At 38.9% G+C, this 14932-nt stretch overlaps 1 protein-coding gene across 7 annotated transcripts in view; it reads right to left on the bottom strand.

Moving 5' to 3' along the window:
* PICALM (phosphatidylinositol binding clathrin assembly protein) overlaps nucleotides 1-14932 on the bottom strand; it is an 82249-nt gene that overhangs the window by 59663 nt on the left and 7654 nt on the right. The window lies entirely within an intron of this gene.

The raw sequence follows: 14932 nt of genomic DNA, 5'->3' as shown, positions 1-14932 counted from the left end.
TATGACAGCTGCCAGGAACTGCATGAGACAGTAGGGATGCATGAGCTTTACTCCTCTTGGGGAAGCTTGCTAAAAGAGAGTAGTCAATTTCAAAGCAGAAATAACTGCAATGTATGTACATGCCTTTCAGTTGCACCTTGTAGTTCAAAAGCAACTAATCAAGATACAAGTACTTCAAGGGGCGGGTTATAAATGCATCTGACAGGAAAATGCACATCATGCAAGAATTGCACTGCTTTCAATTTTGGTTCAAAAGTGAAGGCCACTCCAGGTTAACATACCTAGCCATGACACTTATGCCTACAATAATTCATTTTAAAACTTAAACTATTAAAAATACCCAAGGCAACATGCATCGATGACAAGTTTTTTAAACAAATACATTTAAAGAAATAATAAAGCAAGGCCAAAAAGATATTCTTTCCCCAACCTCTGTCTGAACAGGAGATACACAAATAATACTTAAGCGGACTAGAACTTGAAAAACATTTTTGCAGGCATTGCTCAAAAAAATCCAAAAATATATAGAATCTCCACTGCACCACTGAAATTCGTAGTTTACTGACAAAAGAGATTCCTGCAAGAATATGAGTACCACAACGCACGTTCCACAATAGGCTTGTCACCGAGACTACATTTGGGTAAATCTTTTGTAGGATGAAGACAGAGGCAAAACAGACTTTGACATCAAAAGTCCTGAATCCAAATACCAGGAAGCTTTATATGATAAAACATACAGCTGATCAAAGTTTACTTCTCTTCCTGTTATTAAACAATGGGAATGTGGGTCTTAGTGTTAATTATAAGCCTTTTAATAGTCATTTAGCATCCTGCACAATCCAAGCAGGTAGATGTTATAAATGCACAGAGTTGTTCATCATATGAAGAACAAGATTTAGCATTTGCTCTGACTCCTACCCCCCGCCCCGCCCACAAACACATTATAAGTCCAGCTTCTTCATCTAAGGCAGGGATGCGCAACTTTAGGTCCTCCAGACATTTTAGCCTACAGTCTAGCCAGCAGGGCTAATGGTGAGGGGAGTTGTATACCAAAGTATCTGGAGGGCCAAAAGCTGCCCACCCTTGATCTAGGAGCATAATACTTGCTTTAGATGTAAGACATTCTGGGTTCATTCCCAAGCACCAGAGAAAAGAGAGGGCATGCATTTAAAAATAATAATTGACATTGTGCAGTGGTTGGAATGTCTCACTAGGACTAGGAACTCCAGGTTCAAATTCCAACTCAGCTATGAAACTGTCTAAGTGACCTTTAGCCATTCAGTCACTCTCTCAGTGTAACCTACTCAACAAGGTAATTGGGGATGAAGTGGGAGAGCGGGAACCAGGCCTTTAAAAAAAGAAGAAGGTTCTCCCCTGCCTCCTACTCTATAACTTAGCACAAGCTGAGGAAGCTGCCAAAAAAGCCCCACTGGATCAGACAATGATAATCTAATTCAGCACTCTGTTTCCAACAGAAACCAAGTGAGTCCCTCTAGGTGATAGCACCAACATCGCTACAAATTTGTTCCCAGAATCTGGTACTATTTAGTTACTATGGCTAAAGTCACTGATAAGCCTATCTTCCATCAAGGTCAAGTAACCCTTAAATACCCAAACAGCAGTGAGCATACCCATGATAGCCCAGCAGCAGTGACTGGCTGAACTCTCATCTTTGTTAAATACCACTGTGGGCAAGTTACGTGTTAAGCTGTTCTTACTGGGGATTAGCCCCTTCCCCTTATCTCATTGCAAGCTCTAGAAAAAGCCAACAAAACCAATGGTGAAGACTGATGGGAATTGCAGACCAAAACATCTGGTGGCCAACAAGTTGCCCACCCCTACTCTCCAGCCGCATTGGATAATCAGCCTCTGACTTTGGGGGCTATTGACTATCTTCAAAGGATTGTGCCCTAATTTGCCCTAAGACTTCAGGGCAGCTATATTAAGTTCAGCCAAAATATCTTTGGAGTATTCAGTTGGAAGCTATTTTTTCCCAATCTTCAAGATTGAAAGAAGCGGGATAATACAGAGAAGTGTTTATTTATTTATTTTTAATAACCAGAACAGAAACTGGCTTATGCCATTCCATCAGTTTTAACTTTTTGCTTTTTGGTTGTGTTAGAACAACAGTACTCTCAATATTGAACTAGTTGTTTAGATCCATCTCAGATTAATCCAGGATATATATTTCTGTTCTCAAATTAGTACCACTGTCACTTAGAAGAGACACCATGGAGTATAACACTAGTGAGGGACTTCATGCAGGTATAACATTAAGCCTGGTCTAACATTCCCATGACTCAGGTCTACTACAAAACTAGGGATATTCTAAAGAAAAATGTTTCTATATGCATCAATTTAGCATCTTACAAACCTAAGTATTGCTATATTTTGTACAATAAGTGTTAAGCATACAGCCAAAATTCAATTTCTGTAGACTTGTTTTGTAACAGATTAACCAACTATTTTATCTATTATCAATTGGTCTACTCCATATTGATGGTTCCTGGCAGAGAGAATCCAGAAAGAAAGTTGTAGCATTACAGTCCTCATAACCACCTACCCCATCCTACCAGCAGAAGTGCCATAATTAATCTGCATGATGCAGGAACAAAGGTCTTCTAGCTGCCAGGAAAATTCAGATGGATTTATCCATTCCCTTCAAGTTGTGAGGTAGGCTTATAAATGCTAGATTTCAAGAGATACATGGTCTTTGTTTACTTTTGACTACCAGGTCTTTCAAGCATGCTACATTATCCTGAGTATTATCTCCCCGGTTATTACAAGAACTAGAAACTAAGTGAAAACTAAGAAGATACTTATCAGACAACTGACCCATGTGTGAACACATATAAGAACATATGAAGCTGTGTTATACAGAGTCAGACCTCCTTTGGTATTTGTAGCTTAGTATTGTCTGCACAAACAATGCAGTTAGGTGTTAGTTTACACTCCAGGGTTTCAGACAGAAGTCTTTCCCAGCTCTTCCTGGAGCCCACAACCCATTGAGTTTCCAATGTGATGTAAGCTATATAAATTTGCTTATCTGTATAAAAACATGGACAGATTCTCTCTTCAACTCTATTCCACTGACAAACAAACAAGCTTTTCACTTTGGTTCAGACACCACCATCTCATGATTAAGTTTACTAGCCATAAAGTCTAAACGCAAGGCACCCAAAGGTCTCATGAGAGCCATTTCCTGTCTTTGAAGAGCATCTGATATCATAATAGGAATGACCGACACTTGAATCGCAGCACTATACAGACTACGGTAATGTTTCCCAATATAACCACACCAGATGCAGGCTTCCAACTATGAAGCTCTGAGATCTCAGGGACTGATGTGGCTGCAGAGGAAGTTAAAATGTGACAAGTCTGACAATTCACGATGTAGATTACCAACCCAGTTTTCCCTAAGTTAATCACAGCTGCTTTTGCAGATTCATGCCCTTCTCTCAAGAAAAAACAAAAAAATTCCATTTGTGCTTTCAGATATTCTGTAGAGGCAAGGGTCAATGGTGAAAGTATATTAGCCAAGCTTTCATTGAAGAACTGCTTGACAGTTATCTAAATAACTTGGGTGAATAACCTTACTGATGAAAAACCCTGCCAAAATTCAAATCCTATCTATATTCCCAGGCAACACTCTACTGAAACAATTTCATACCAAGTATATACCTTGGTAATATTTATTCAATTTATTGCATTTCTATACACACAACAGCTGAAGCTTTCTGGGCAGTTAACAAAACTTGAACCATAAAGTACATGAATAAAAAAGTATGCACAATTATCTCTAAGAAACCAGCATTGAGAATCAAAGCAAAATGAAGTTCACCATTTAATGTTAACTATGCAATCCTAAGTACACATCTGTAAGTCCCATTAAATGTAATGAGACTTACCTATGGGTAAATATGATCAAGCTGCATGGCACCCAACTACCAGACTGAGTTTGGACTACACAATAGTCAATGGTTGATTAGTCAACCATTGCTTAAATAGTCAACACTTGACTACTGTGTCATCTGGCGAGCCTTTTCCAAGTCACAGTTTTCCATGAAATGACCAACGCAAATAATAAATGGTGTGCAGACTTGATTATCTGCACAGTCATTGATGATTGTGTTGGGTGGTGGGCTCTGTTGATTATTTCACCTGCCTACAGAGTCGTGTGGCAAAAGCAGCAGAAATCCCTGCTGCACTTGCCCAGCGGGCTCTGTAGGCATGTATCAGCTGTCCCAAGAAGCGCATGAGAAGCCGCCAATCATGGCGGCCCCTGGGTGGGGCGCTACAATCGGCACATCCCCACATACTCCCAGGGACATGCACGCTCTTGTCCCTGGGTGGGGCACCAAGAAATGGGAGCGCAGGGCACATGGATCTCTCCTGCGGCTGTCAAGATGCTTGCACCCTACCTTCCCTGTTCTCCCCCAAAGTGGTGGAGAATGAGGATGGGGCACAAGGATCTCTTGCACACACACACCCATCCTTGTTCTCCACAAAGTGGTGGAGCCATTTCAGTTCACTACATTTAGTTTTCAGTTTATTTCTTGCAGTGTGCACTGTTTACCAGGCAACTTATAAGTGCCAAACTAGTAACACTAAAGTGTTCACTGTCTAGCTTTCCCTTCTTCCTTTTATGTGCAAGTACATATATCAAAATGCACATCCATGTATTTCAAATGCTGTGTAGGATGTCTGTGTAGTTACAGAGAAAAACGTCTGTGCAGAACGTCTACCAGGTAAAACAGTAAACCACAGGTTCAACAAGTCAATGCCATTTTAAGATGGAAAAGATCCCAATTTATTTTAAACTCGCATGACTAAGGAGACATGAGTGTTTTATATGGCATCAGAACCTGCCAATGTTACTCAAGGATGTGGGGTATTAACAAGCCATATCATTTAATTAGGGGCACTTAAGGATATATAACTACCTAGATATTTGTGTGGTTGGGTAATGATTTATGAAACTACCTTGAGGTTTAAGGTGCTTACTCAGTATAGGCAATTCTAATCCCGAAGTATGTTTTACTATTTATCCCTCTCATCTATCTTACTTAGGACACACATAACAGATACAAGTTGTTTTATTTTTAAAGTAGCCCTTCACAAACCTAGTGCTCTCCACATATGTAAGATGACTACAACTTCCCATCATGGGAATTGTAGTCCAACACATCTGGAGGACAGCAGGTTGGAGAAGATTGCTTTAAAGTATAATCAGGGTTTCAAAGCAGGCTGTTTGAAAGCTCAGTTCATAAATTCTAACTTATAGTTAGAAACATTGACTGCTTCATCCACATAGGTCAGGTGAGGCTTATGGTTTAAGCAGAATTTGATTTTACTACTGGCATCCCATACTCTTTATTTCCTAGCTAAGTAAACAAATACTTTATCTTTAGAATTTTTCATTTATATTGTTCAAGACAAAAGCAAGGCATGGTATGATAACTGAAAGCAAGTTTGTACAAGCAACATTTAGCATGGCATAAAGGTGAAGCATAATGGATGGATTGGGTAAGACTGTGGGTGACAAACAAGGATTTTGGTTTCATGATGTGGGCGTGTGCATAGCATTCCATGAATGAGATCAACTTGCAAGAGCTTTTCAGGACATCTCAAAGCCCATACTGTCACTGCATATTGCTGCTTGCAAAGTGTATGCATTAGGGTCATGTCCATAAGTGCAGCTCATACGCCTATGAAAGTTTTCACTGCTATCTTATGCTATCCCATGCATAAAATTTGGAAAAGTTGTGTTTAGCTATAAACCACACTATACTTGAAATGTATTTATTTATTACATTTCTATACCGCCCAATAGCCGGAGCTCTCTGGGCGGTTCACAAAAATTAAAACCATTCAAAGTATAAAACAACAGTATAAAACCATAATATAAAATACAATATAAAAGCTCAACCAGATAAAAACAGCAGCAATGCAAAATTACAAATTTAAAACACCATGTTAAAATGTATTTATAGATTGTTAAAATGTTGGGAGAATAAAAAGGTCTTCACCTGGCGTCTAAAAGCATATAATGTAGGTGCCAAGTGAACCTCCTTAGGGAGCTCATTCCACAGCCGGGGTGCCACAGCAGAGAAGGCCCTCCTCCTGGTAGCCACCTGTCTCACTTCCTTTGGCAGGGGCTAACAGAGAAGGACCCATGAGGATGACCTTAGGGTCCGGGCAGGTACATATGGGAGGAGGCGTTCCTTCAGATAACCTGGCCCCAAGTCGTTTAGGGCTTTAAATGTTAATACCAGCACTTTGAATCGGGCCCGGGCCTGGACTGGCAGCCAATGAAGCTGGAAAAGGACTTGCGTAATGTGGTCTCGTCGGCCAGTCCCTGTTAGTAAGCGTGCTGCCCTGTTTTGTACCAGTTGAAGTTTCCGGACTGTTTTCAAAGGCAGCCCCACGTATAACGCATTGCAGTAATCCAAACGAGAGGTTATCAGAGCATGGATAACTGTAGCTAGGCTATCTCCGTCCAGATAAGGGCATAGGTATATCAGCCTAAGCTGGTAAAAGGTGCTCTTTGCCACTGAGTACACCTGTGCCTCAAGTGACAGTTCTGGATCCAAGAGCACCCCCAAACTACGGACCTGATCCTTTAAACAGAGTGCAACCCCGTCCAGGACAGGGCAAACATCACCTCGCCGGACAGATGAACCACCCGCTAACAGTACCTCCGTCTTGTCTGGATTGAGTTTCAGTTTATTAGCCCTCATCCAGTCCATTACTGTGCCCAGGCACTGTATCATAGAAACATAGGATCATAAAGATAGAACCACGCAAAAGTTATATTCATCTAGGCACTTAGTTTTCTAGTGCTTACTTATGGGAGAGCAAACAGTTGCTGGCATTCTGATATTCTGGAAAAATGGAAGAAATACAGGTCATATTCTGAAATCCAAAGAGCAACTATTATTTGGTGGAGAGATATGGGAATTCTAGAAGATTTGAATTGTATTCAGTTCTTCAGGATGGTACAAAGGATAGCAGTGAACCAAAACGACACCCAGTTTTCACAACCCCATTTGGAGACACCGAAAATGGAGACCACTGATTCCTCAAGGGACTGTATGAAACAGGTGCAAAACCTACCTCAGGTAGTAGGAGCAGTGCTTCTCTTAGCAACTACAAGCTGGCAATAAAAAGTTGAAAGGTAATGTGTGGTTTACCTTTCACCCCTAAAATTGCCTAGAGGGTCTCAGAACCTTTGGTCCAACTAGGGATAAAAAAAACCTTCATTATTCTTACAACTAGATCTGCTTGTAAGATCCCAAGTACTGAAAAGATCTGATCTTACCAACAGATTTTTAAACTCCAATATATTTTTTATTTAAGATGGTGCATCAATCCACTTCACTCCTTTGTTTAATATGAATATAAATACAGGCTAGAAGTATAGAATTTACATTGGCAGAAGGCACATTTTTCTAAGTCCCCATACATACAAGTATTGCTTCTTTTACTGTGGTGATAAAGCTGAGGCTCTTCCACCCTGCTTATTTGCCAACAATCACAAGGAAAAATCCTCCCTTGGTATTTTGAAGAAACATAATTATTGGTATACCATTAAAACATTTTTTTAAAAAAATGCCAATAATGACATTGAGATAATATGAAGCGGCTTAATCTTTTCTGGCTTTAAGCAAGGTCTTGTGCTGAACATTTGCCATCATATTATGGCTAAAATTGAACTGAAAGTATTTAGCAATGATGCGGTTCAGTTTTACTACAAATGTGTTATATGGTAGAATGTACCAGTGGAAATCAGGACTAAATTGATGGTTTATTTTATTATTTATTATTATATTTATATCTCTCATTTTTTCCTCTTGCAAGGAACCCAAGGTGGCTTACTTGGTCTTCCTCCTCTTCATTTTATCCTCACAACATCCCTGCAGAGTTGGTTAGGTTGAGAGCAACTTGCCCAAGGTCACCCAGTGGACTTTATGGCTGAGTGGGAACTAGAACCTGGATTTCCTGAGTCTCAGTACAACACTTTAATCACTACATACTTTGGCTCTCAAAGACAACTAAGATTATTGTTACAAAGATATCATTACTAAATGCACACTATTATCAGTTTTCACACAATACACGACAAATAAATATTACCATCCTGAAGAAGCCCTTTGAGCAGATGTAAAAAAATATAGCTTCTTCCATCCCTTCTTTCCATCAGTAACTCTTCATAATAGGGACCTTTGACCTGCTTGCCTGACTGGGATGCCTGTGAGATCAAACCCCCAATGCAGATATTGCTGTATATAGCTTGTCCATCATGGCATTAGGAGTCATCAATACGATTACATTGGCTGAGTTTGCACATCATGGTAGTCCAGAAAATCAGGATTACCATGAGCAAACCAGCATGCTAATACATGCAGCTCGATACCTCTTGGTTGGCTCTTCATGCCAGCAGGAGTAGCCAACCTAGCCATAGGCTCTGTCCCCCACTGGCTTTGTTAGCGTGACATCTGAACTGGGAACTAGTCAGAGTCATAATCTAAGAACAAACACTATGTTACAACTGGCTTGTTGAGCGAGAGACAAAGCCAAGTTTCCAGTTCAGTTGTCACACAAATCAAACCAGAGTCCTGGAGCTCATCTACACCTAGAGCCTTTTAGATAGGGGGAGGGACGATTGCGAGCGATTGTCCTTCATGGGGCACATGCCAGCAAATTTGCCTGTAATTTAAGGAGAGCCTTTTCCTCCCTGACTCTTGCGCAACAGCAGAGTTGCAATCCTGCACAAAGATGAGTTTTTTAAAATACACACACACAGTGCTGAAAGACCCCAAGACTCATCCAGAACATGTCGACAATGCTCTCCCCCTCACCCCCAAGACCCACAGGCTCGCTCTGCACAGCTGGTTGCCTGGTTGCTGAACCCCACTACTCATGAGGAACAGCAACAGCTTTGCGAGGGGAGGGCACACCAGCTGCACACCTCGGGATTCTTGCGAGAGCAGGGGGAAAAACAGGACAAAAGCAGTCATCGATATCCTGGGAAAACTGAGGGGTCGTCCCTAGATCACCATGGGATCAGCTGTGTGCCATGTGGCAAGGTAGGGATGACCTCAATACTATTCCGGAATAAACAGCTGGTGTGGGTTAGGCCCTGGTCTGGCAGGAGGAGCCCAGCAGAATCAATCAAGCCATGTGGACTCGCACTCTGGCTTGGCCATGGTAACCCCTATTATTATTATTTTAAAAAACTGGTTTACCATGATGTCTGAACAGAGCCATAAATTCCTCTCTCTTCCAAAATGTCATCAATATCCCACTGATTTGTATAAATACCAATACTACACATAGCAGCACTGTAATATATGGGTTAAACAAATTGCTCTCACAAATATCCATGATAGATGAATGACTTGCAGAACACATTCAAGTGCATGTGACATCTGAGTTCCAACTTGGATTTCTAAAACTTGCATCACAGATTGAACATGCTCAAACATAGGAAGGGGTATAACTTAATCCCCTGTCCAAAAACAAGGTATCCTAAAGAATCCTTGACAGATGTAAACTCAATTTTAACCTGAAAGGTTCTAAGAGATCTTACAGTTCTTAGATGAGATTCAGTAGGTCTCTGGAGTGTGGCAACTCAAGTCACATTTCAAGAAACTAAATTATAGCTTAACCAACACTGTAAAATTTAAAGTCAAGCGCTTCATAGCCAGTATGCTTCTTTTGATCCAGAAACTACTGGCAAGGCTTCCTCAGCTGCCTGCCAAGTAAGCACATAAGCTTATACTCACTTACCTACTTCACTGGCATTCTCTTGAAACAGAAGCCTAGACTTCTGTTTGACTGAACATACTATGTCTAAATACTAGCTAGCCAAGACAGTACTTTATAGGTAAAGCCTCAGATCTACGAGCATAGAACACCATTTCAAGCAGAGATTAGACTAATACCATTACAGAAGGCCATGTTTTGCTCCATAGCAGTATCAGAATTATATCCAAGTAGTAGTAAGAACTACGTTGGGCCTGAAAAGTCTGTTGATTTATCAAGTTGCATAGCCAGGAATTTACAATAAGCATAAGAATTCAGAAAATAGCACATTATGGGCATCAAATTGCTTTGCTATCACTAAACTATCATAGGCCAGAACAGGAAATTGCTGCTTTTTCAAGACTTTGGCTAGGCAAGGCTGAACATTTAAGTTCATGGAGCAGCACCAGTCTAAGAACACTCTTAAAGAACATGCAAAGTCATCAATAACCAGCCAGAAATCCACAAGCTTTGTCTAAAAGGTCATGTATTCATGAAAAAGATAGTAAATACTTGATTTTAAATTCACACAGAAAGTAGCCACAGAAGACAAAGCTGCCAAGCTGTTCATTTGAATGATCCATTACATCAAAAAACTTCCAATGAAAATTATCTTAATTTGCCTTGGGTCACTTGCACAGGAAATGTTTTACTTTGCACTGGAAAATTTTCTAATGCCATAGATGGATCCAATTTTGCATGTTTATTTCACATGCTTTTAGTAAATAAAGCTGGAAAAGGCCTTTAGGCCCCTTCCAACTCTACTATTCTATGATGCTATGTTACGATTTGACCCAATACAAGTATTTGACCTGAAATGTTTGGGGGGGGGGGGGGGAGGAAACTAAGGAACACTTAGGGTGATTTGTTACAGAATGTAGGACTTGTTCTATTGGAATACTTGTAAAAATATCTAAAGATAGTAGCATATATTTCCCTAGCACTGTTTAAATTTTTTTAAAAAACCAGAAATATTGAAAACTGACACTAAATTCATTTTAGCGACTCAAAGAACTGTGCATGATATGTGGACAATCACTTATCTATTCAGAGTTCACCTCTCTTCCACTAAGATTGCTGGGGCACCTTCAGTTTTCTATTACAAATTATTAGTTCCATTTCACACTGAGACATATATGTAATTCAACAACAAATATGTATTCTCTCACATACTTGCTAGGAATAATAATCTAATAAACATTAATTACAACTTTGGAACTGCCAAAGGTGCTTAATATTGTATATGTAATTGCCATACATTCAGTTTTACTAATGAACCTATGAAATGACAAAGCACCTGAAAATGTTCTGCCCCACAAATAACAAAACAATGTTCCAATGACATCACCTGTTATGACTACTCAACTCATAAACAGGCAACTGCTATTGTACAGGAAACCAATATTAATTTCTGCCTAAGGTAGGCAAGAAGCTATTTTAACTAAATGAACTCTGCAAAAAAGATCCTAATAGATGTGACATTAAGAACATATGAAGAGCCCTGCTGGATCAGACCAAAGGTTAATCTAGTCCACCACACTGTTTACAGGGGCCAAGCAACAGCACCCTCCCACCCATGTTGCCAGCAACTGGTCTATATGTGCTTACTGCCTCTGATAATGAAGGTAGCACATAGCCATCAGGACTAGTAGCCATTGATAGCCTTCTCCAGGAATTTATCCCTTTTAAAGCGATCCAAATTAGTGGCCATCACCATATCTTGCATTAGTGAATTCTACAGTTTAACTATGCGTTGTGTGAAGTTATTCCTTTTATCTGTTCTGAATCTCCCACCAATCAGCTTCATGGGATGACTCCAGGATCTAGTATTATGGGAGAGGGAGAAAATATCTCTCTATCCACATTCTCCAGAAGTACTGTTTTAACTTTGTTTCTTGATCAAATAATCTCAATTAACTGCTTGACATGCAAATATTTAGACTTTGCCAGGTGAATGCAAGAGCTAGCTTATTTATTTATTTATTTATTTATTTATTTATTTATTTAGAATATTTATATACCAGTCTTACCTGGACTAAACATGAAAGAATAATTTCAATTTCCTGGGGCCTTCTTGTATGAGTCCAATACAAGCATTCCTTCATTTGCCACCAAGGAAAAACAGAAGATCTATTTTAGCAGTTTTGTCCACGATTTCATATTTGACTGGACATTCTGATGTGATAATTCAGTGACAGTTTTACAGTATCCATTATGCTCACTTTCAATACCTAATCAAGCAGGAATGAGATTACTTCTGAGCCTGTTTGACTAGCAATGACCTTAATATGCAAAAGTGTAGTTGAGTAGCTGGGAACACTCAAGTATTTTTGTCCCTCGAGTGCCAAGCCAAAAAAGGGGATCTCAAATTAGAACTGTAGCACACATCCTATGAAGATCAGAAAGAAGTGTATTTGCAGGCAAAAAGTGGTATGTTAAAAACATAAGGTAAACTTATTTACATTTATTCCCTATGTGAGCAACATATTGATCCCTAAAACCTAATCCAATACTGCTCCAATACCCTCTTTGCTGTTCTTTTACCACCCGGCTTATTTAAGCACTACCGGATGCCAAGAGTTCACAGCCACATCGGCTCATCCTTAGGAAAGTCATTTGGGCACGGAGCAGGAAAGAGATCAGACACCTCACACCAGTGTGGGCAAATTTTTGGACCCAAGAGCACATGCAGTTGCCAAGTGGTAGCCTATATACACAGAGCATGGGGCTGCTGTCAGGGGCTAATGCCAACATGCTTACCTCTCTTACAAGTATGAGTTCATAATACAGGATACATCTACTGCAAAGACAGATTACTATTTCCAGAATACAAATTCCACAAATAGCATATGCATTACGGAACTTCTTTAAATGCATCAAACATCTATATAAAACACTGATCAAAAATCAAAACTTAAACAGCAGTCTTAGAAATAACTTGGATTAAAAAGTAAACAGAACTGATCTATTTGAATCTCCATAGAAGAATTACAGAACAGCATAGAAAGATTTTTTTTAAAGTGGAAGGCATTTACCTGGTTACAATAATCATCATGGCTTAAACAAGCCATAATGCTTGTTTAAGCCATGACACACGCCAAGCACCATTTGCCTGTTGGAGAAGGGAAAAAACACAAATAACCCAACAGGCCATGGATTGTTTCCTCTTAAACCAACCATGACACCCAGGTTTGAACAACATGTCTAGGCAGGTAATTACGCAAATGGCACCCCTAGCTTGTTTAAGCTGTGCCAATCATGCAAAACGGGACATTGGATACATCAGAGAAAAAATATTCTGAGAAGCGAGCTAAACAATTAATTGACGATGCTTTCAATTAGCAAAAAAAGCAAAGTATTACTCCTTTAATAATCAACAGAAGTTGTAGCAAAGAACAAATGAAAAAACAGTTGAAGTCCAGGAATATGGTTTTATAAACAGTTATACCAATCTGAAGGTTGCCAGGTAAGAGATATCTTCTTTTTTTAATTATCTGCAGATCTCCAAATTAAAGGTGGACACTTAAGAGTAAATGTATCAACTAATATACAGAATATTAAAGAGCGGAACTATTGGATCTGACAACTTTTCAAGTGAAGTATTGAAGTTCATGTAGGGCTGGCGGAACAGTTTAAATGCTGTTTCTCAGAATTATCCTTAATTCCTTGAAAAAGATGAAAATATTCCTAATACTAAAAGAAAAGCCCATCTCTAAGAAATTATAAAATTCTGACTGGTATCTAAGCCCAGAGGTTCAATAGTATAACTTACTGAGTCAAGTAAGTTTACCTTTATCAAAGGCAGAAGCTTGTTTAGTAAGATAGGAAAGTAGCAAGTGTCACTGAACAAAACTGAAAATATACCAATACAACTACTTTTGGATACAACTAAGGCCTTTGATAGGTTTGAGTGGCCTTATTTAAATGTAGTGGAAGAATTCAACGTCATAGCTAATTTCATAACAGAGATACAAATTATATATTTGAATCTGAAAGTGAAGCCAGAACCATGGCTTGCTCATGGGTTGTTTTGCCAGGTTACAGAAGTAGCAGGGAAGAATGGTAAAGAAAAACCACCACCAGATACTCTACATGCCAGTACTACAGTGCCACAAAGACATTTGGGATTCAGGAAGGGAGGTAAACAAATAATCCAGGGATTGAGGCAAAATACTACATGTTGTTCAATAGTCTATCAGACAAGGCTTGTGTATGGCAACAAATCATGGGTTAACTATGGATTAAATCAGGGTGGATTTGATTTAAATCAATTTGATTTAAATCATGATTTAAATCACAATTTAAATCACTACTCAGAAAGACTTGATTTAATCACATGACTTCCCCCTCCCCAAAAGTGCACTCTATTTATTGAATTTTTTTAAACTTAGCACTTAAGAGGTAAGGGGTTGATTCTGTGTACATAGATTTGCAAAGGAACAATGGGATTGTGATCTCTGCAGACACAAATTCACAGTTTTGAGAACAATAAAACCAAGCATCTGTGATAATATCTTCTAGATAGAAAAATTGCCCAATCATCTTACAGAAACCTCTGGAAGAGCATGACATTGTGAATGGATTAATGGAATTCATTTACCAAAATATTTAAACATTGCATGACTATACAGCCTCATGCTACATAATTAAAAACTAATCCTTATTTCATGATGAATAACCTTTGGACTATAATGTATCTTAAATAGAAAACTATCTTTAGATAGATTTTCCCTCAAAAAGCATTTTATTATAAAAATGTGATTTAAATTAAAAAATCCATTTTTTAATTATTATTTTTAAAAATCATTGATTTTTATCCACCCTGGATTAAATAAACCATGGGTTAGCATTATATGCAAACCAGGTCAAAGACTGCAGAAGAAATGGTCTGGCAGTCTTAATTGATTTGAGTGAAAATAAATGGAGACTACTTTATTCATCTTTAACAAAATATATTTAATGTTTTAAAACCCAATGTGTGCATGTACATAAGAGTAAAGTCTCAAAACTGATAACCGATTAACAGCTGAAAAGCATGTATCAACAGATCAGTGTGATACTGAACAAGTTAAATCTCTTCATGACACAGTTCCTTTTTCCTTTCTATTAGGACCATCATACTAAT

The sequence above is a fragment of the Elgaria multicarinata genome, chromosome 5 (genome assembly GCF_023053635.1).
Source record: "Elgaria multicarinata webbii isolate HBS135686 ecotype San Diego chromosome 5, rElgMul1.1.pri, whole genome shotgun sequence".
NCBI lineage: Eukaryota > Metazoa > Chordata > Lepidosauria > Squamata > Anguidae > Elgaria > Elgaria multicarinata.
The sequence above is the reverse complement of the archived record's forward strand: the minus strand, read 5'-3'. Positions and strand labels throughout refer to the sequence as shown.